We start from the raw sequence: 15,802 nt of genomic DNA, 5'->3' as shown, positions 1-15,802 counted from the left end.
CTACTATTCTAAGAAAACTCTAATGAAAAGATTATTTCATGATGCCACCAATCAAGTCACATACCTTCCATGAGGAGCCCACGGTGAGGGGAGATCTGTGGGGATTTGGCTCTTCATGGTGAAATTTGAACTGGGCCACGAGGAACTGGGACACAAAGATGAGAGCTATGCGAGGAAATGAATATAAGACATAATGGGCATGGGAGACTATGAACCAACCTCATATGTTTCACTGAATCTACTGGGCCTATTAAAAGGCATATTTCCTTCCTTAGCTATGTATTTTATGATCAGGTTTTATACTCTGGTCCCTTGAGAGGAACTTGGTGTAGAAAGCTTCCCAGGCAGGGTGGTCATTCAGATTGGAGCACTTGCCTTCTCACCAGCCCTGCTGCTTATATAAACATCTCATCAGGAATTTTCATCAGTTCACATCCTCCGTGAGGCTCTCTAGACATATGAAACAATGCTGCCAAGAGGACGTTAAGACTCTTAAATGCTGGTGCCAAAATAAACTTTTATGAGCCCTCTTGCTCCAAGAACACAGTCTGGCATCTCAATTTTGTGAGAGAACCCACAGGAGGGGATTCACTGGCACTGCACAGCAGAGGACTGTGCTGTCCTGCACTGTGGAGTCCATTTGTTGTGGCCAAGAGGGACCTGAGCATGGAGCTGAACAGAGAGGAGAGGGCCATGTCAAACAACAAGGAAACAAGCAAGAATCCTGTAGTTTTGAAGAGTTCTATGTCAGCTTGAAAAAATTTTATTTTCCTTTGTTTTAAAACTTGAATAAATATTGTATACCCAGTTTTCTTAAAAACTTTAGGAGTTGGGCTTTCATAAGCACATTTGTTTTGACCTGCAACAACAGACGTGAGCAACTATTTAGGCTTTTGAACCCCAAATATGGCACCCAGGGTTTATTTAGACATTTGGTAATACATAGCTGAACTTATTTCCATACCTATATCATGGTGATGTTTCATGACAAAGATTGCTGGGTGATTCCAAGATACTTTCCATCGCCCCCTTTACAAAAACAGCTAGACAACAATGGTATCCATATTTGGTGTTTTCCTTGATCTTACCCCAGTGACTCACAGTACCATTCCACCTCCTGCCCCTCAAATAGGAGTCCTATTTTGTTGCCTCTTATTCTTACAGAAGTAACCCTTGAATGGTTATCTTAAAGTTAATTTTGCATTTAGCTCATTAGAGTCTATGAAGCAGTAAGAACAGGGTTTGCTCTTTAAAATAAAGAGTAAGGAGGGATCCAAGATGGCAGAGGAGTAAGTGGAAGCTACACCAACATCCTCCCAGGACCAGTGTGGATTTACAACTTAATTTTGGAGAGATCATCTGGAATAACCAACTGAACACTAGCTAGAAAGAAGTCTTATAACCACGGAGAGACAGAAAAGGCCACTACATCACAACGTGACTGGTAGAGAGTGCAGAGATGCAGAAGAGCTGGCTGGGCTCCCATGGGTGGCAGCTGAAGGGACTGAGAAACAGCTCAGCAGCCAGGGGTTCCCCCTGAGAAGGGCAGGGTCTTAACCCCCAGCTGGGCTTCCCAGCCTACAGCAACACAGTGGAAAGTAAAATAGTATCACCTGTGAAAAGCAAAAAGTCACAGGGTCTCTTGCTAGCTGGAGAGAAACAGTGGGAGAAAAAGTACTCTTAAGTGGATCACATACAAAAATATTTTGGCCCCTACTTACCCTGGGCTCAAACAGAGGGAAGGCAGAGAGGACTGGAGACACCTGGGGAGAGTTTGGTGCGGTGGATTTGAGGGGAGAACTTGGGGAGCAGCAAACTGGGTCCCAGTGCTGACTCATCCCCACACTGCAGGCAGACCATTCCCCTCCAAGTGGCGTCAGCCTCAGGGGAAGCAAAAGCCAGCCCTGCCTACAGGAATTAAACTGCCACACCCACGGTCCTTAAGCCTGACAGCTAATCACAGATTGAATAGATTAACAACTAAAGAAGTAAGACAAAGGCAGTAGATCCCTGGAAGTCTCCAACAGGCTGACGAGGGCCAGACAGGTATGTACCTGATGCCACCAGAGGCAAATCCAGGAAGTGCAGATCATTCTAAGGAGCACCAACAAATAATAGGAGTCACAAAAATGGGGAGACAGAAAAACAGCCCCCCATCAAAAGGAAAGGTAGAATCCCAAGAAAGAGTGCTAAATAAAATAGAGGGGAGCAAACTATCAGATATGGAATTCAAAACATGGATTATGGAGAAGCTGAATGAGCTTAGCGGAAAATACCAAGAACTCCAGGGAAACTACAAGGAAATTACTGAGAATTATACCAGCATGAAAAAGGACATAGAAGCTATCAATAAGAGCCAGGAGGAAATGAAGAATACAATCTCTGAACTGAAGAACACAATAGAAGGAATTTAAAGCAGGCTAGAGGAAGCAGAAGACCGGATCAGCGAGCTGGAAGACAATGTAGACAAAAACTCACAGACAGTGCAACAAAATAAAAAAGGACTGAACAAGACTGAAGAGGCTCTAAGACAGCTGCAGGACAACATGTAACGTAATAATATCTGTATCATAGGAATTCCAGAAGGAGAAGAAGAAGAGCAAGGGATAGAAAACCTCTTTGAAAAACTAATGACAGGAAACTTCCCTAACATGAGGAGAGAAAGAGTCATGCAACTCCAGGAAGCACAGAGGGTCCCAATGAAGATGAAGCCCAACATGTACACTTCAAGACACATCATAATTAAAATGCCAACATTCAAAGACAAAGAGAGAATCCTAAAAGTAGCAAGAGAGAAACAACTAATAACATACAAGGGAGCTCCAATAAGGCTATCATCAGATTTCTCAGCAGAAACACTACAAGCCAGAAGGGAATGGCAAAAAATATTCCAAGCAATGAAAAACAAAGGCCTACAACCAAGAATACTCTACCCAGCAAGGCTCTCATTCAAAATGGAAGGTGAAATAAGGAGTTTCCAAGACAAAAGGAGGCTAAAAGAATATATCTCCACCAAACCAGCATTGCAAGAGATGCTAAAGGGCCTGCTTTAAGAAGATGAAGAAACAGAGAAAGACAGAGAGGAACACAAGTACAAAGGGGGAAAATGACAATGAAAAAGTACTTATCGGTAATAACCTTAAATGTAAATGGATTAAATGCTCCAATCAAAAGACATAGGGTAGCTGAATAGATTAGAAAGAATGACCCACATATATGCTGTCTACAAGAGACCCACCTTAGGACAAAAGATCTACACAGACTGAAAGTGAAGGGATGGAAAAAGTATTTCAACAAATGGACATGAAAAAAAAGCTGGGGCAGCAATACTTACATCAGACAAAACAGATTTCATAGCAAAGGACATAAAAAGAGACAAAGAAGAACATTTCATAATACTTAAGGGAAAAATCCATCAAGAAAATATAACCCTTATAAATATATATGCACCCAACTTAGGAGCACCCAAATATGTAAGGAAAAATTTGAAAGACTCCAAGAAAGATATAGACAGCAACACACTCATAGTAGGGGACTTTAACACCCCATTGTCAACAATGGACAGGTCTTCAAAGCAAAGAAACACCAAAGATATTTAGGCACTGAACAACACTCTAGATCAAATGGACTTATCGATATATAGAGAACTTTTCACCCCAAAGAAACAAAATATCCATTCTTCTCAAGTGCACATGGAATATTTTCAAAGATAGACCACATGGTAGAACACAAAACAAACATCAACAAATTCAAGAAAATTGAAATTATATCAAGCATCTTCTCAGATCACAATGGCTTAAAATTGGAAATCAACCTCAAGGAAAAAACTCAAAAACATTCAATCTCATGGAGAATGAATAACATGCTATTAAATAATGAATGGGTTAACAATGACATCAAGGAAGAAATCAAAAAGTTTCTGGAAACTAATGATAATGAACACACAACAACCCCAAATCTATGGGATACAGCGAAAGCAGTCCTGAGGGGAAAGTTCATAGCAATACAGGCCTACCTAAAAAAGCTAGAAGAATCTCTAATAAAAAAAATTTAACCCTACAGCTACAAGAACTAGAGGAAGAACAACAAGCAAAGCCCAGATCAAGTAGAAGGAAGGAAATCATCAAGATCAGAGCACAATTAAATGACATAGAGACTAAACTAACAATTCAAAAGATCAACAAAAGTAGGAGCTGGTTCTTTGAAAAGATAAACAAAATTGACAAGCCATTAACCAGGCTCATCAAGAAAAAAAGAGAAAGGACCCAAATAAATAAAATCAGAAACGAAAGGGGAAAAATCACAACCGATACCACAGAAATACAAGGAATTGTAAGAAATTATTATGAACAACTGTATGGCAAGAAATTTGACAACCTAGAGGAAATGGACAAATTCCTGGAAACATGTAGTCTTCCAAAGCTGAATCAAGAAGAAGCAGAAAGCCTGAATAGACCAATAACAACTAGTGAAATTGAAGCAGTAATCAAAAAACTCCCAGCACACAAAAGCCCTGGACCAGATGGCTTCACAGGTGAATTCTACAAAACATCTAGGAAAAAACTAACTCCTATCCTCCTCAGACTATTCCAAAAGATCCAAGAAGAGGGAAGACTCCCAAACTCGTTCTATGAAGCCAGTATTACCCTAATTCCAAAACCAGGTCAAGACACAACAAAGAAAGAAAACTACAGGCCAATATCGCTGATGAACATAGATGCTAAAATTCTTAACAAAATATTTGCAAACAGGATCCAGCAATACATTAGAAAGATCATACACTATGATCAAGTAGAATTCATCCCAGAGATGCAAGGATGGTTTAATATTCGCAAATCAATAAACGTAGTACACCACATAAATAAAATGAAAGAAAAAAACCACATAATCATATCAATAGATGCAGAAAAAGCATTTGATAAAGTACAACACCCATTTATGATGAAAACTCTCAGCAAAATGGGAATAGAGAAAGTATACCTCAACATAATAAAGGCCATATATGAGAAAACTGAAGCCAACATCATACTCAACGGGCAAAAACTGAGAGCATTCCCCCTGAGGTCAGGAACAAGACAAGGATGTCCACTCTCTCCACTCCTATTCAACATAGTGTTGGAAGTTCTAGCCACAGCAATCAGATAAGAAAGAGAAATAAAAGGCATCCAAATTGGAAAAGAGGAAGTGAAACTGTCATTATTTGCAGATGACATGATAGTGTACACAGAAAACCCTACAGACCCCACAAAAAAACTACTCAAACTAATAAGTGAATTTGGCAAAATAGCATGGTACAAAGTCAATATTCAGAAACCAAAGGCATTTCTGTACACAAACAATGAAATCTCAGAGATAAACACTGAAAGAAAAATCCCATTTACCATAATAAGAAGAAAAATAAAGTACCTAGGAATAAACTTAACCAAGGAGGTAAAAGACCTGTACTCAGAAAACTACATAATATTGAAGAAGGAAATTAAGGACGATACAAATAAATGGAAGCATATACCATGCTCATGGATAGGAAGAATCAACATCATTAAAATGTCCATACTACCCAAAGCAATTTATATTTTTAATGCAATCCCTATTAAAATACCAATGACATTTTTCACAGACCTAGAACAAATACTTCAAAAATTTATATGGAACCAAGAAAAAGCCTGAATAGCCACAGCAATTTTGAGGAAGAAAAACAAAGTAGGAGGAATCGCAATACCTGATATCAAACTATACTACAAGGCCACGGTAATCAAAACAGTCTGGTACTGGCATAAGAACAGACATATAGATCAATGGAACAGAATAGAGAGCCCAGAAATAAACCCAGGTCTATATGGTCAACTAATATTTGACAAAGGGGAAAGGAACATCAAATGGAGTGAGAAGAGTGTGTTCAACAAATGGTGTTGGGAGAACTGGACAGGGACATGCAAAAAAATGAAACTAGACCACCAACTTACACCATACACCAGAATAAACTCAAAATGAACCAAAGACTTAAAAGTAAGCCGTGGCACTATAAAAGTCCTAGAGGAAAAAATAGGCAGGAAAATTTCAGATATCCCACGTATCAACATTTTCACTGATATATCTCCTAAGGCAAGGGGAATAAAGGAAAGAATAAACAAATGAGACTACATCAAACTAAAAAGTTTCTGCTCAGCTAAAGAAAACATTAGCAAGATGAAAAGGAAACCAACCATATAGGAAAATATATTTGCCAATGACATCTCAGACAAGGGATTGATCTCCAAAATATATAAAGAACTCATACGACTCAATACCAAGAAGACAGACAACCCAATTAAAAAATGGTCAAAGGACCTGAACAAACACTTCTCCAAAGAGGACATACAGAGGTTCCATAGACATATGAAAGAATGCTCAACATCACTAGCCATCAGAAAGATGTAAATAAAAACCACAATGAGATACCACCTCACACCAGTCAGAATGGCCATCATCAACAAATCAACAAACAACTTGTGCTGGAGAGGATGCAGAGAAATGGGAACCCTGGTGCATTGCTGGTGGGAATGCGGACTGGTGCAGCTACTGTGGAAAACAGTTTGGAATTTCCTCAAAAAACTAAAAATGGAACTACCTTTTGAACCAGCAATTCCATTGCTAGGATTATATCCAAAAAATCCTGAAACACCAATTCAAAAGAACCTATGCACCCATATGTTCATAGCAGCACTATTTACAATAGCCAAGTGCTGGAAACAACCTAAGTGCCCATCTGTAGATGAGTGGATCAATAAACTGTGGTACATTTACACAATGGAGTACTATGTAGCAGAAAGAAAGAAGGAACTTCTACCATTTGCAACAACATGGATGGAACTATAGAGAATTATGCTTAGCGAAAGAAGCCAGGCAACAAAAGAAAAATACCTTATGCTGTCGCCTATTACAGGAAACTAATGAACAACACAAACAAATGAGGAAAATTGAACCAGAGGTATGTAAACAAGGAGTAGACTAAGAGTAACAAGGGGGGAGATGGGAGGGAGAGAAGGGGTAAGAAGAGGAAGGTTCTAGTCAAAGAACATGTATAAATGACCCATGGACATGGACAAGTGAGTGGGGACTAAATGTTGGAGAAGGAGGGGACAGGGTGCAAGGAAGCAGGAGGGGGAAAAAAGTGCGACAACTGTAATGGAAAAACAAACAAAAGATTTTTAGTGGGAGAAAAATGAAAATATGAAGACTGGAAATGCCAGTTCAGTGAATATTAGAAGGACAGTGATTTTCCTTCGCACTGTATATTTTTCTCCCTATCTGATCCCTCCAGAGTTTGGTATTCTAAAGAAGTAAGTAATGACATAAGTTTCTTTGCATAAAACTAATAATACCAGTTGTTAATAGAGGTTTTTTTTGACCAAGACTTTGACTGGAATGTCATGCCTAAAGGAGACATGCTTGGACTCTGGTTGTTACCAAAAAGACCTGAGGAACTGAGAATGACTTTTGAAGGTAATAAAAGCCCACGAGATAAAAGGCCTGGTACCGTGATTGGTTGTGTGATCCACAGCAATCTTTCCAGGGAAGGAATGAAGGTTGTTTTCCTGAAAGATGATTAGAAGGGATCTTAAGGCACAATGGAAAACCCGAAGAACTTGGAAAAGAGGTGTGTACAGGTAAGGCTGAATGCCAGGTATGTGGCTCACAGACTGAAGATCATCCTAAATGTTCCTTGTGTAAGTTCCAGCAAAGCAGACTTAAAGATCATAAGTGATCATTTGCTGCTCTTGTTGTGTTTATGCAAATGAACAGGATGAATTAAAAATGAACTCAATGCAGTCCTTTTAATGACAAGGAGGGTAATCTTAGGGAGAAAAATCATTATTCAAGGAAAATCACAATGATCAGTGGTAGACTATAAAGTAGTGCAGCTAACCATCTTTAAAGTTTCTTTTCATTTAAAATATGTTTTCACTTGAAAGTTAAACTATGTCTGTGGTATCATCAAAGATGTTTAATTTACAGGCAAAAAGAATGTCAAATGCCTTGCAACTGAATGTCTTTCCAATAAGACAGTCTTACAAATTTAGAGACTTGTTTGTGGGTTATGTTACACAAATTAACATGTGTTTTCTTTTTTCAAAGGGCATAAGCCTATGATCTCATTACCTGAGTGATTGTCTGTACTTATAGGCCTCACTTAATCCTGTCTGCAGCGCTGCCTCCTGAGACTCAACGGTTTGGCTGAACTAAGTTGCTGGGTTGGTGAAGAATGGGGTGGTCTGTGGCCTTCACTTTAAAACTGGTTTCTCTTTTCTATCCTAATGGCTTTGACCGGAAGGGCCCAGAGGTCTGAGAGGGGGGAAACCTAAAATATTTCACTCTGCCCAAACTAAGTATAATGAGCAAAAGGGTTTTGGACAGGTGAGATGTGGCTGGCACACCTTCCTCCAAAGAAGCCCCTTTTTTTTCCCCCTAATATGGGACATTGAAAAATTAATCCCTGCCTTTTGTCATCTAATAGTTATGGATTGAATGATGTCTTTTAACCCTTTTGCCAAATCTGTTGCCCTCAGAATACAACAAGGATGCCAGCCTGTTAAACCAAGCACGCTGTTGTCTGGGGACAGCCAACTGACCTGGAGTCTGCACAATCCTTCCCCATGTGGGAAGGCCACCCTCCCCTCCACACACCCACTCTTATTAGGGATTTCTGGACCCAAGGGTAGGTAGGACGACAACCATGTCCAGCTTGAAGCAGCTAGAGGAGCTTGAGACCTTCACCCATTGTCCTTTATAAGATTATAAAGGGTCTTAATATCTGAGAGGGAGGGATTGTTATTTTTTATTGTTAAAATAATTAATTAATCATTTATTTATTAAAAAAAAGAAGAACATATGAAAGGGTGAAGTGGGAGAGCTTGTATGTATGAACCATGGGCATGGATTTGGTGGGGGATTGCTGGGGGAGGGGGTTGCTGGGTGGAGGGGAGCAAAGGGGAAAAATTGGAACTATTGTAACAATATAATCAATAAAATATAATTAAAAAAGAAAGAGTTAAGGAGTAAACCTTCCATTTATTTCTCCAGCCCTTTAACTTCTTTGTATTCTTCATTTAGCTAATGCATGGCACAGCTCAGATGTTCAGTAAATTTGTATTAAACAAATAAGCAAATCAATGACTTAAGGGGAAAGCATACAGTAGTCCCTCTCTATATCGCGGTTTATGTATTGTGGCCTCACTGTATCACGGGATTTTTTAAAAATATTATGTTTAATTATTTATAGCAGATTTTTTACTGTTTTGCGGGATTTTGTAGTACTGTATATGTATGTTGTTAAAGTTACGTTGGTTTAAGAGTGTAGAAGAAACGTAAGTTTCCTACTTTGTGGGGGTGTCTAGAACATAATACCAGCGATAAGTGAGGGTATACTGTATTCCCATGCTGTGCTAAATATCTTTATAGTCCTAGGGATGACGATCAGAGTTCAATTTCATGATTCCCTTAGACATTATTTTCTACCTATTCATCTTTACATAACTATACTTACAAAACACTGGCATAGTCTTATATCTCCTCTCTCAAAAATAGTGCCTACATTTAAATTCTAGGTGAATGTTTATCAAATGGATGAGTAGATGAAATAACTGGGTTATGCCTGACTCTGTGTAACCTTACATAAGATTTAAATATTCTCTGACAAATGATTATTTTCACAGAGGATCCTTTTTGGAATCTAAATATAATTGTGAGGAAGTGAGAATAAACACACCCTTCTGACACCATCTAACTGAACAATAAACATACTAGGATGAAGGCTTCTATATCATAAAGGCAAACTAGAGCTCATTTTAAAAATTTACTGTGATTATTTAAAGTTGTAAAGTATGTTACACTTTTTGTATAGGTTTGTAAAATTGCCCTTAATTTTCTAAGGATTGATTGTCTCTACTATGTTGTCCAGTTATTTTACTAAATTTTGTGACAGTGGACAAATCACTGAAAACTTGTGAATCTTAGTTTTCTTACCTGTCATTGAACTAAGTTCTTCTTTACTGGAACGGACTCTTTGGCGAACCTTTGGCTACTCTGCAGTTTAAGAGAAACTACAGTCATGTTAAACTTCAAGATTCTTAAAGAAAATTGCTCTTTATCAGTCAAACCTTCAAGGCCCACCATCCACTAGCTTTCTTTTCCTTTTTGGATTCAAATATTCTTTTTGTGTGTGTGTGTGTGTACACATTTAGTTTTATTGTAACAAAGCAACTTGTACACTTTTAATGTTTAAAACTGAGCATCATCTTTCCTTTCCAGTGAAACAAAAAGAAATTTTAAAAACAAGAACAAAATTACAATAGGAATGTCAATTCTGAATAAGAGCCTACAGGTTCTGCTGATTCTCCCATCGAGTGGCAGGGCTCAAGTCATCATCAGGAGAGTTTTATTTTAAAAGTGTCATCTTCAATTGCAAGCATGTCAAAATGCCCACTTAACCCACCCAAACATGTCAAACCCACCCTTTGCTGACCTTCTATAACCCCCCCTTTTTTTAAAGATTTTTTTCTTTTTTTAAACAAGAGAAAGTAGACAGATACATGTTGGTAAATGCTAACTGTCCATATTCACATAGAGACACAGTGTGATCTCTGAGCCCAATATATAGAGAAAGGAGGAAAAAAGCTAGAATTCTACGCACTACTACACAAGGGCCTAGCACCCTCCAGCTTCCAGTAGAGCTAAGGAAGCAGAAGGTTTTTCTTTTTTGCCACAGAGCACGGTGGTGTTGATTCCATAGTTTGTGTCAAGATAGGAAGGGAGGACTTCCGGCCAAGATGGAGGCTTAGACGGACACGCTCGGTCTCCCTCTACAACTAGAGAGGAATACAACTACTTCAAAACAAAAGATAACTAGAAATTCCAGAAAATAAAACTACACGGAAGCCCAACGTATTAAGTTAAAAACCAGCGGCGCCCTTTGGGCAGGTAAGAGCGAAAGGGGGTGGCGCTGTTTGCGGTGGCACCAGAGACAGAGGCAGGGAGAACAATCCCGGCTGCAGTCGAACCTTGGCAGCTTGCAACCCCAACGCTGGGGAAAGCAGCCACCACATCACCTTGAACAGTGAGGCCCAGAGGGAGGGAGGACGGATCCCGGTCTCCTAGCGGAATAACTGTGTGAATCCATCTTGGACCCCCGCCCCCACACAAAGCGCCACAGGGCTGCGAAATAGGTTGCAGGTAGCCACTGGTTGCTGGGCAGTGACGACAAAGGGCCACAGAGCGGCGAAAAAGGTTGTGGATTGCCGCCAGTCGCTGGGTTGTGACGAGTACACAGGCACTGCCCCCTACAGCCGGCCCAAGAAAACAAAACGCATCTGTCAAAATGAGGCAGACAACTATAGAAATCCCGGTGGCGCAGCTCACCAGGCAACAGATGAAGAATCTGACAGATGAACAAATAAGAAACCTGTCAGAGGCTCAGTTCTGGGCCATTGTTATCAGGTGGCTTACAGAATTAACAAAAGATCTGGAAAAAGATGAGAAAGAAGCGAAAAACACTCATAACGAAAGGAACAAAACCACATACGAGACAGATGGTGAGGGAAAAAAATCCAGAGTTCATATCAACAAACCAGAACATAGAGAAGGAACAAACAGTCAACCAGTGCAGAGAGAGGAAACAGAAGCAAAGATGAGAGGATCAGAAACCTCTGGGACAGCTATAAAAGGCCCAACATAAGAATCATTGGTTTGCCAGAGGGCAAAGAAGATGAACTAGAAATTGAAAAATTAAGTGAAAATATAATAAAGCAGAACTTCCCAAACTTGGGGAAGGAAATAGACTTACAGGTCCAGGAAGCACAGAGAGTTCCAAAAAAACTGGACCCAGGGAGAACCACTCCAAGACACATTATAATCAAAATGTCAAAAGTTAAAGATAAAGAGAGAATTTTAAAAGCAGCAAGAGAGAAGAAAAGAATCATGTACAAAGGGGTCCCAATTAGACTATCAGCTGACTTCTCAAGGGACACCCTGCAGGCAAGAAGGGACTGGCAAGAAATATTCAAAATAATGAAAAGCAAAAACCTACAACCACGAATACTCTATCCAGCGAAATTGTCATTCAGAATAGAAGGGCAGAGAAAGTGTTTCCAGGACAAAACAAAACTGAAAGAGTTCATTAGATCCAAACCACTGTTATATGAGATGTTAAAGGGACTGGTTTATAAAAAGGAGGATCAAAACTATGAAATCTAAAATGAAAACTGCATCACAAGAAACAACAACAGAAGCTAGGGAATTGAAACAAAGGCAAACTAAACAGGCAACGAGAGTGGAAAAAGAACTATAGGTATGGGAAACATATTGGGGGGAGGTCAACAGGAAAGGGGAACGGGGAGAGGGAGGGAGATGATATAGGAATTAAGGATCATGGTAGGAGGGAATGGAATAGACAGAGAGAGGTTGAGAAGAACTATATGCACAACTAATGGACATGGTCTAAAAGGGGGGGACAACTGGAGGGAGGGGACCACCAGGTGGAGGGGAGCAGAGGGAAGGGAAATTGGGACAAATGTAACATTATAATCAATAAAAGACATTAAAAAAAAAAGATAGGAAGGGATAAAAATGAATTTGGAACAGAAAGGGGCCGTGATTCTTTTCCCACTGTATTCTGCTCAAGGTACATCTCCCCCAAATAAGGTGAGAACTATGGTGTAAAGGAGAGAAAAGAGACCTCAAAAACAGGGAGACTGAGCACAAGAGGAGGAAAACAAAAAATAAACAAACAAAAAAAGACTGCAACTTGCTCCCAGGAACTGGAGAAAATTAAAAAAGAAAGTTGGAATCCATTAGTGTTCCATTAGTCATCTTCTCCTTCATCTTCCTCTCCTTTCTCCCCCTCATCATCATCTTCATCTTCTTCACCTTCATCCTCATCTCCTTCTTCATCAATATCTTCCAACCCTTCTTCTTCGTCATCATCATCATCTTCTTCTTCTCCTTCCCCCTCTTCATCATTCATATCAGGGACCAAGTAATACTGTAATGGGTTTGGCCAAATATCATCTTTGATGACTTCTTCTAACTCATCTGCACCTGCATCAGAATGGTCAGTAAACCAGGTAAAAAAGCTCTCTGGTTCCTCATGCTGCCTCTTCCTGCTGGCTTTATTCTGCGTTTGATTTGAACGTTTCGTCAAATCTTTTCCAGATTTCCATTTGATTTCAGTGGACTTGGAAGATGGATCACCACTCTCATTCAGATGAAATTCTTTGGAGAGAACCTTATTTTCGAAGTAAGGATTTTCATCAAAATAAAAATCTATTCTGTAACCTGATTCAATATCTTCAAATTCTGTCACTTCAACTCTTGTCAAATAATGCAGTACCTCTTCATCCTCTTCCCCAAGCAGGGCAGACATTTGTGGATGGTTGACAAATGTTGTTACACCAAAATTTGGGATTTTGACGATCAATTCTGACCTCTTCTGAAAAAATAGTTGGCGGAGTTTGTTATATTTCTGTTCTACTTTCAAAATCTCCTCACTGGCTTGTTCATTAAATCTGTCTATTTCATTTCGTACTTCATCAATATGTTCAATTGCTTCTTGCTGTTCTTTTTCTTCCTTTCTCAAGTCGTGGGAGGTTGATTTCTTCTCGGGCTTGGGGAGCAGGAGGAGGTCTCGGTTTCTTCATCTGGTGTGGGAGCAAAGACTGGCGTTTGGGGGCCATGCTGTGAGATAAGTCATAGAATCAGGCCAAAAGGAAGTTGTGCTGCTGAAAGAAGCCCGAGCACTCAGAAAAATTCTTAATAATTCAGTTTGTTTCCACAGCATTTCAACCGGGCAGAGAGAGTAATTGGCCCTAGGAAAGACTAATCTCAATCCTCATTGACTAAGGCAATGGGCATCTGGATCTGTGAATAGTCAGGTGCAGTAACTTTAATAGGTCACAAAAGGACCATAAATCCTTCACAGAAATGGCCACATCTGTGTTTTAGAAATGCAGGGTTTTTTTTTTGTCATTTTATTTAAAAATATAACAATTATAGCCGTTTTATTTATTTCTGTATTTATTATAATTATTATATGCAGGCATTAAGAATAAAGATGTAATATAGTTTAAAATATACGAGGTTTTCTCCCCAAAAGTTTACTTTTCTGAGTGTGTTTGAATAATCAGCTTAAAGTCATATTACCTGTGATGATATGATGCACACTTGTTGATGTGTCCATCTCCCCAATAGATTATAAATGTCCCAAGGTCAGGGACTGTGTGATATTCCTTACTTTGTCCCCTGAAACTATTCGACAGGGTAGGCACCCAGTAGATGTTTCTTAAAATGAAAACAAAATAATAAAGTTGGACAAAAAACAAGGGACTTCATGGACATCTACACAGTTATTTTTGAAGCAGAATAAATAAGAAACTGAGACAAATTTACATAAAGTTCATAAAATAAAATTTGCAAAAGAAGTTCTATATTAAGGGTTTAAAACATCCAAGTTAACTGAAGAACTTTCTAAGACTGTAGAAATCTGCTTCGCACACCAGCTTCTGTTGACATGGTGGTGGTGGTGTTTACGGTTATAAGAAGGCTTCATCTATTGACCACTAGTCATGGTTACTCCAAAGTCTGTTCCATTTATAGCCAATTTATTTATCCAAATAGAAGCTAATCAATTAACATAGAAATGTAAATACTTTCACTTTTAGATGAGCTATACTTTGGATTAGACATATAATTTAATTTAGACAGAAAAATAGCTTTGGCATCTGTGGAAGTGTTTTTAATTAATATGCTTTGCATTATTTGGAGAGCTTGGCAAATAAGCTCAGCAGATATGAAAGAGTCAGCCCTACCCCAGTGACAGCCTGGGTCATTGTGTGAGACCTTTTGGCCCTGTACCTGGTGGCAGCCATGTGTTTTACCAGTTTCTCACAGCAGCCTATGGAAATGTTGCCTCTTGCCTGGGAGCAGCTCGGCCAAGATGATCACAGTAAAAACTTCATGGCAGGAGTTTGCTTAGGCCTGAAACTTTGTCACCCTAACCAGATGATAACATCTACTTAGAGTGAGGCAATTTCTACCTCTTTTCCTGGAGCAATTATTCAACAACACCTTCTCTTTTGCTCCAGAAAGTTCCAATTCTCATGATAAATTATATGGTTCCTCCAACTACAGGTTCAGATTTTTCTGTCTGCAACATCTTTTAGGCTGTCTCCAGGAAATTTCCAGACTTAGATGACTCACCTCTCCAATGTAGGCTCCAACGTGTATAACCATTTCCGGTGCTGGTGTATAAACTGAGCTTGGCCAATCAGAGTTCCTTCCTGAGATTTCAATTTTGAATTGAACAATCTGATGAAAGGGACTTCAGAGGAATACTTTTGCAGCTGGAGCACCAGCTTTTAGGGGCTAGGAGTGCAAAGTTACATTGTGGGGTGGTGGTAACTGCAGCAGCTGTAGGAAACAGTATAGCACAGCTGTGGGTTTCCTCATTGGGTTGGTACTGCAAAATTTAGACATAGTCTTGGTAGCTTAGCCTCAAAGATACTCTCCTGTCTTCTTCATAACTCAATGTGCTATTCAATATCTTTTAACACACTCCCTTTTTATGCTTAATTAGCTCAGAAACTAAGGAGCTTGACTGAGACATAAGCAAATTTGAAAATTTGAGTTTATAGGATATCTCCACTGAACATTTTAACTGTAAGATCCAAACACAAAAGGAGTGTTTTGTGTATCTAATGCTCTAGATCAAGTGTCTTTCAAAGAACAGCATTTTTCATAAAGAAAGGGAGCTTCTCATCTGCTACAAAGTTGA

General features: G+C 39.3%; 1 pseudogene; it reads right to left on the bottom strand.

Moving 5' to 3' along the window:
* Window positions 1-12,835: 12,835 nt before the first annotated feature.
* On the bottom strand, window positions 12,836-13,706 carry LOC150004395 (protein SET-like; annotated as a pseudogene).
* Between the last annotated feature and the right edge of the window lie 2,096 nt (window positions 13,707-15,802).

Source organism: Furipterus horrens, unplaced genomic scaffold, assembly GCF_987537825.1.
Source record: "Furipterus horrens unplaced genomic scaffold, mFurHor1.1.pri manual_scaffold_7, whole genome shotgun sequence".
In the NCBI taxonomy this organism is placed as follows: Eukaryota; Metazoa; Chordata; class Mammalia; order Chiroptera; family Furipteridae; genus Furipterus; species Furipterus horrens.
Note: the sequence above shows the minus strand (reverse complement) of the source record. Positions and strands in the feature narration are given on the sequence as shown.